General features: G+C 36.7%; 2 protein-coding genes across 3 annotated transcripts in view; both read right to left on the reverse strand.

Annotated features, from left to right (window-relative positions):
- The window catches only part of UBE2D3 (ubiquitin conjugating enzyme E2 D3), a 73,612-nt gene extending 65,688 nt beyond the window's left edge, over positions 1–7,924 (reverse strand). Inside the window, exon 1 of the mRNA XM_064584910.1 lies at positions 7,787–7,924. The gene's annotated coding sequence lies outside the window, so the exon portion shown is untranslated. The remainder of the gene's footprint in view (positions 1–7,786) is intronic.
- SLC9B1 (solute carrier family 9 member B1) overlaps positions 1–7,948 on the reverse strand; it is a 131,644-nt gene that overhangs the window by 15,022 nt on the left and 108,674 nt on the right. The gene's annotated exons all lie outside the window — the stretch shown is intronic.

The following is a 7,948-nucleotide window of genomic DNA, read 5'->3' on the forward strand; positions in this document are numbered from 1 at the left end:
TTTTCTGTAAACATAGAACTGCTCAAAAAAAAAAAAAGCCTATTAAAAAAATTTCATTTAGAAAAACTATTTTGTAAACTATTTTTGTAAAGCCTTGTATAGGTTTTTTTAGAGTTGGAGGCTAGAGGTCAAATATTAGGCAGAATGTTGCTATGGTCCAAGCATAAACTGATTAGTTCTAAGGTAGCAAATTAAATTAGTTTGAAAAGATTTGCTAATACTCCACCTTAGGAGTCTTGAGTGGAATTTACTGTGTTCTTTTGTTTTAGTAGGCTCCACGCCCAGCATAGAGCCCAACATGGGGCTTGAACTCACTACCCTCAGATCAAAACTTGAGCTGAGATCAAGAGTCAGATGCTTAACTGAGTGAGCCACCCAGGAGCCCCAGAAGTCTTAAGTGGAATTTAAAGTTTGTGATTTAAAGAAATAATCTGTCAAAAATATTATGTTAATCAGGAGTAGCAAAAAAACCCCTATATGCTTTTTTTTCTTTTTAAAGATTTTATTTATTTGAGAGAGAGAGCACACAGCGCACATGAGCGGGAGGGGCAGAGAGAGCGGGAGAAGCAGGGTCCCCGCTGAGCAGGGAGCTCTATATGGGGATGGATCCCAGGACCCTGGGATCATGACCTGAGCCGAAGGCAGATGCTTAACCGACTGAGCCACCCAGGCGTTCCCTCCACCCCCACAAAAAAACCCCAATATGCTTAAGAATTATGAGAAAAGGAAATATGGCTGAAAAGATGTGAATAGCCATAACTGACATGCTGAATATTTTTTAAGTTAACAGGACTGGAGGAGTCAGGAAATTATTCATCTACTACACTTGGTATTGCTTATATTCTTAAACCATTTATTTCCAGGTTTTTATAACCTAGATATGTCCTTATCAAATCAGTCATTAACAAGATATTACACTGGGTGCTTTTCATCTAAATAGCATGATTCCATACAAAATTCAGCCATCTCAAATTTATTCTGTGCACAACAGTATTATCACAAAGCATTAGTTTCCTGTTTTCTTTACTGCCTCATTCATCACACTTGGGAGTAGGCTAGTTCTATAACTTCTGACGTAAATAAGAATCTGTTCTATTATTTTAATGATTACATATGAAGATTACAGTAAATATGGAATTTCTACAGCAAAAGAAGTGGCTTCCAAAAGAGAAAAAGAAACGTCAAAGGTCTACAGAATTAAGCTTTTAATTATGTATGTATGCATATACCTATGTTTGTATTTACTTAACTGTAATCTTTTTCTAGTCAATGACTGCAAAGTGGTATCTCAATACAGTCCCTTACCATGCATGGTCTGATTCACAAATTTTCAACTTTATAATGATGCAAAAGCAATGTGCATTCAGCAGAAACCGTACTTCCAATTTTGATTTAAGATTTTCTTCTGGGCTAGTGATATGTGATAATGAAATCCACGAAATCACCAGCATCAACAACCAATACATGTATAGCTATTCTGCACCAATACAACTATTCTGTTTTCACCTTCAATACAGTATTCAATAAATTAGGTGAGATATTTGTTATAAACTAGGCTTTGTTTTAGATGATCTTGCCCAACTATAGGCTAATGTAAGTGTTCTAAGCACGTTTAAGGTAGGCTAGACTAAGCTATGATGTTCTTTAGGTTAGGTATATTAAATGCATTAGCAACTTAACAATATTTTCAACTTCTGATGGGTTTGTTGTGGCATAACCCCATCATAAAGTGAGGAAGAACTGTATACACTCATAGAATTATAAGTAGAAAGGCTTTTTCAAGGCTCACTCTGTTCACACGTCTCTAGGAACTTCCGATTAGGTCATTCTATATACTGCTTGTTTTTAGTACCAGGAAGTATTATGGAAGATGATTTTAAAAGTTTTACCGTATGTTTTTAATTTACCAATGCCAGTTTTGTTTCTCTAATTTTGCTTTTATTCCCAGTTTGCTGAATTTCCTCTTAGAACTGTGGGTAGGGCAAGCAGTTAAAAATGTGGTTCCTCATGAAGAAAGGGGAGGTATAATGCGACACCAAACACCAAAATCAAAATACTTTTTAGTAAGTTTTGTTTATCCCTTTAAAAATGTTTGAATAAATAAATTGATAAGTTTAAGAAAAAATCTTCTTAAAAATTTGCTTAGTTTCTGATGTAATAATCATTCATTTAACCCTAAATTACAGCCCAGGAGGGTAAACCTGCAAATAATTTGTTCAGACATACAGGCATATCTAAGAGATATTGTGGGTTCAGTTCCAAACCACCAGAATAAAGCAGATATCTCAATAAAGCAAGTCAAATAAATTTTTTGGTTTCCCAGTGCATATAAAAGTTATGTTTACACTATACTAGAGTCTACTAAACGAGCAATAGCATTAAGTCTAAAAGAACAATGTACAAGCCTTAATTAAAAATCCTTTATTACTAAAAATGCTAACCATCATCTGAGCTTTCAGTGAGTCATAATCACTGATTATAGATGACCAAGACAAATAATAATGAAGTCTGAAATATTATGAGAATTACCAAAATGTGACAGACACACAAAAGGAGCAAATGCTGTTGGAAAAAATGGTGCTGACAGACTTACTCTATGCAGGGTTGCCACAAACCTTCAGTTTGTAAAAAATGCATTATCTGTGAAATGCAATAAAGTGAAGCGCAATAAAAAGCTATGCTTGTGTTAGGTGTTCCGGTAATTCCATCTTACTGTTCCAATCCATCAATCTGCAGTTCCTTTCTCTCTCTCTTATTTTGGGTTTCATATTTCCTTACATGTGCTATTTTTTCTTGATTTAATCCTCATTTAGGTGGCACACATTCTCCATTAGCTTCTTGGGAAAGGATGTATGAAGTGTGTATTTTCTGAGACCTTTTGGGTTTGAAAGTAACTTTATTCTAGCCTCATAATTAGGTTGGCCTATATAGAATTCTGTATTAGAATTAATTTTCCTTCAGAATTTTGAAGCACTGCTCTATTATCCTTTTGTTTCCAGAGTTGCTACTGAGAAGTCCAATACATTTACCTTTGTGTGCATCATACGAAACCTGTTTTTTTCCCTCTATGAACCTGTACAATCTAGTCTTTGTCTCTCTACTTGCTATCTTTGTAGAGTGGAGTAAGGGAAGAAGGAGATACACAGAAGAAGTCCAGAAATCTGCATGGGGTCCCCTTAAGCATTTTGTATTTCCAGCAATCTTGGTAAGACCCCCCAGAGCCACATGTGCTTCGCACTGACACACTGCACTATCATCACACTAGCCACGCAGCCCCACAGCAGCCACTGTAAAACACCACGTGCAGCTAAAATAAACAAGATGTGCTAACAGTGATGTAAAAACATAATTACGACAGTGATAGAAGGTAACACAACTGTGCATGTGTATGTGTCAGGTGGGTTTAGTTGCTTTCTATGTATTAATCCACTGAATTAGTATATGCAATACAATCTTAAAAGGTAGGTATTATCTATATTCTTATAAGTCACATAATTTATTTTGGCAGAGCCAGAATTCTAGCCTAAACAGCCTAGCTCCAAAGTCCATGGTCTTAACTGTTAAGTTATACTACCTTCTAATAGTAGGTGGTAGTAGTTTTTTGTTGTTATATTGCTTTTAAATATCTTTTCTTGACAAAATAAAAAGTTGGCAAACCTATGCTGATTATCTCAATTAAAAAACTTATTGGTGAAATCTAAAAGCCTGGAGATCACCAGTTTGTGGGGCCAGTAGAGAGCAAGAAAAATGAAAATTTGAGAAGATAATTGATGAAGCAAGGTCTTGGAGGATGAGCTCTAGAACACGGGGTGCAGAGGCCTTGGAGAGCAGGGCAGATGCTAATTATATGAGGAATTACAGCCATGTTTAGAGATGCTGGTGAGGGGAGCTTATCTGTTAACTAAAATTCAGGGTCATCAAAGCTCAAAATAAGCCTAGTAGTGACAACTAGGAGGCTTAATAAATAAGTAATGTAAAATAGTGAAGATTTGAAGGAATGATAAAAGTAAATAAAACCAGGAATGGACTGACAGACTAGAAAAAGAGATGGTTTCAACACTAAATATCTTGATAAAGTCAAATAATAAGTTCAATAGGAGTAAGGGAGTGGAAGGTGTATAAAGAGATATACAAGGTTCTGGTCAGAAGGTAGTATTTCTGAATTTAAGATCTCAAAGCCAGAGTAAAGGCTCATTCATTGATGATGATGATGATGATGATGATGATACAGATGAAAGTAACCATTCATTAAGCACATGAAAACTATTAATTATATCTAGTCATAACAACCATTAATATCAGCATATTAGAGGAGAAACTGAGGCTCTTAACAAATTTTCAATAAAACTCAATTTTAAGTTTTTGCAATGGATCTTAACAAGATAACTCTAAAATTCATATACAGTTATCTATAACTGGCATTTCCAAGATAATTTCGAAGAAAATATGTGGATATTAACTGTTGTTAATATCCTCCTGGGCATTAACTTACTATAAAGCTGTAGCAATTTTAATAGTGTGGTAATGTCACAGAAGTCCTACAAATTGACTGATGGAAAAGAACAAACTACCCACAGATGTGTGGGAACCTGCTTTGAGATCGGTGACATTTAAGTTAAACTATTCAATAAATGCTTCTAGAACAATCGTACGTATATAAATAAAACAAAATAAAATAAAATTAGATCTCTACCTCATGCACAAAAATAGGTTGATTAAAAACCTCAATGTGAAGAATAAGAGTTTTAAACTTTTAGTAAAAAGATAGATAAAAATCTTTATTATTTTGACGTAGGAAAGGATTTCTTTAGATACCCAGAGCGCAAAATATAATGGAAAAGGTAAACCTGACTATATTAAAACTAAATTTCAGTATAAGAAAAGACACCATAAACAAAGGTCAAAGAAAAGGCTTAGACTGGAAGAAAATAGGCAACCAATATAACCAACCAGGTATTATTTTCCAGAAAACATAGATCAATGAAAAAGATGAGCAAAGCATTAGCAAAATGTGTAAAGATACATGGAGATGTCCAGGAGGCATCTGGGATTTACAGTACAAGAGAACTCTGGGGGGCACCTGGGTGGCTCAGTCGTTAAGTGTCTGCTTTCGCCTCAGGTCATGGTCCCAGAGTCCTGGGATTGAGCCCCACATCGTTCTCTCTGCTCAGCGGGAAGCCTGCTTCTCCCTCTCCCACACCCCCTGCTTGTGTTCCCTCTCGCTGTCTCTCTGTCAAGTAAATAAAATCTTTAAAAAAAAGAGAGAGAAACCTGGGCTGGAAAGAGAGAAACCTGGGCTAGAAAGAGAGATCTGGGCTACATCAACTTATTGATCACATTTGAATTCATGGGACTGGATGAGCTTATAGAAGGAAACTAGTTAAGAAATTAGAGACTTGGGTCTAGCTAGGACAGTTGTAGGCAGAGGATTTACTGATCCTCATTCAAATTCTTAACACTAAATAATAACTTCTTCAGCTTTATTCACATATTATTTTGTCTGGCCTTTTCTAACCATAAAATATCTTTATGTCTTTTATTTATTTATTTTTTAAAGATTTTATTTGATGGAGAGAGCGAGAGCAGGAACACAAGCAGGGGGAGTGGGAGAGGGAGAAGCAGGCTTCCTGCGGAGCAGTGAGCCCCATGTGGGGCTCGATCCCAGGACCCTGGGATCATGACCTGAGCCGAAGGCAGACGCTTCACAACTGAGCCACCCAGGTGCCCCTTTATGTCTTTTAAAGATGGCATCTAAATATAAGAAATAAACACTAATAAAACCAGATTTTGTTGGACACCATGTCAGAAAGTGGTTAGATAAGCCTGTCACTTCTGTGTTGGATATTATTTTCAGCCCCTCTGTTTCATGTACTGCCAAGAAGGAAGGGCTGTGGAAATGAAATGCAAAACTAAAAAATGTGAATGAAACAAGATTTAAATTTTAAAGTAAAAGGAACAAAGAAAACAGTCCCTAAAATACACAAAAAGAATTTTATTGGTGGGGTTAGGAAACTATCAGCTTTTATACATTAATGTAGTTCGTGTAATGAATCTTCTCTAAATTTTAAGATATGTGAGAGAGAGAGAGAGAGAAAGAAAAAAAAAAAAGATAGATATGTGGATAACCCACTCACTACATTTCTTCTACTTGGAAATAGCAAACCAGCTATCCACATAAACTGCTCAGAAAAGCCATTCACAAAAGAACTACATGCTGTAGAATTCCTTTTATATGAAGCCCAAGAACATGTAAAGCAAGACAGAATAGCAGTGGTGGTGGTGGTGGTAGGGGGACATGGTTTGAAGGGGCACAAAGAAGCTCTCTCGGGTATTGGATATATTCTATATATATTGATCACATCAAATTGTACCTTTGGCACTCGAACATTTTACTATGCTGTATCTCTTAACTGAAGTATTTATTTTTTAATTGCTTTAAAGAAAAACCTTAGAAGCCTAAAGAATCTCACTCAACACAGCTCGTTTTGCCCTTGTCAAGGCTACAAAGCCTCTAATTAAGAAACAAATATTTAGGGGCTATCGCCAAGCCTTTCTTCCCCTAATTTGCCTCACTCCCAACCCACCCATAGGTCAATCATCTCCCCAAGGGTACTTCTACATCTGATCACAGAGATTAAAGATAACCCGTAAAAGAACAATCCAGAGGACAAAAATATCTGAGAATATCATATTCATAATAAACAAGCTTCCGGGTCCTTCTTTCACCAAACCAAAAGTAAGCTCCCAACAGGAAATTTAAAAGAAATCCTACTGTAAACAAACTTTTGATCATCACTTTGTATATAACCTTCTATATTGCTCTGGTTCATGACCTGTACCTAAACATCTTCATTGAATTTCCATTGTAATTGTATTCTGAACAGGGTAAAATGATAGAAAATTGGTTTATCTAGATTTCAACTAACTCTCTCACTGACGGTTATCTTTTTTTAGTGAAAAACCATCATATATTGAAGACTCCAGAGAAGGACTTTAAAAAAATGTCTTCCCTTTCTCACTTTAAAATGAAAATACCCAGGGAAAAATAAAGAGAAAACGTATTTATTACAACTGGCTGTTATATTAAGTCACAGAGAATGAAATACTGCACCATGAGCAGTTCGTTGGTATTGTAGGTTATTGGTCAGGTCGAGTTCAGAACGGTAAGGAGGCACCGTATTAAGACAGCACACCACATCCACAACATGCAATCAGCAAGTGCATTACTTCGGATATTTCACACTTCAGTAAAAATAGGAAAGTCATGTCAAGGAAAGCGCTGCAAGGAAGTGAAGCTGTCTCCTTTCTTCAATTTTTAAAAAGTTATTAGTAAACAATTAAATTTAAAGATCTTCACGGATACTTTAGCTTGTAGCAGAAATCCTACAACATAAAAGTCACTTGAAAGGCTTATATTCTTTTACCACTTTCCTAGTTTTAGTTAACTGAAAAAAGAAAAAAGATCTGCAGAAGGAACCGAAAGTATCTAAAGGACTATCACGGGTCATATCTAAGGAGAAAAAACAACAACAAAAAACTACCAGTCAGGGTTGCACAAAACTGCCGAGTAGTTAGCTTTAAGCGGTTAGTCGTTTAGGTATTTTCACTTCTTTTTTAAAAACCTGGCTTGTAGGGGTGAGGGAACGGAGTTAGGCACCGCCGGGTAGCTGGGGAGGGTGCTCTTGGTGAGTATGCAATCCTAGGGCCATGGCACCCGACCGGTTCCGGGAAGAAGGGGCCGGGACGAGAGGGGCCGAAGTAAAAAGCGACGCCGGGAGAAACTCACTTTTCAAAGGCACTTTCCGGTTGCAAAGCACTCTCACATGCTTTATCTCATCGGACACAGTATCCTTTCTGCTGGCCTCGAGCGTCTACAGATGTAAAGGGCCCAACGTGAACACAGGCCCTCTTCAAAACCGAAATCCCACGGAGAGCCTTGTTACTCATC

This window comes from Mirounga angustirostris, unplaced genomic scaffold (genome assembly GCF_029215605.1).
Source record: "Mirounga angustirostris isolate CCGP_5_RB_7025 unplaced genomic scaffold, mMirAng1.0.hap1 SCAF_2, whole genome shotgun sequence".
NCBI lineage: Eukaryota > Metazoa > Chordata > Mammalia > Carnivora > Phocidae > Mirounga > Mirounga angustirostris.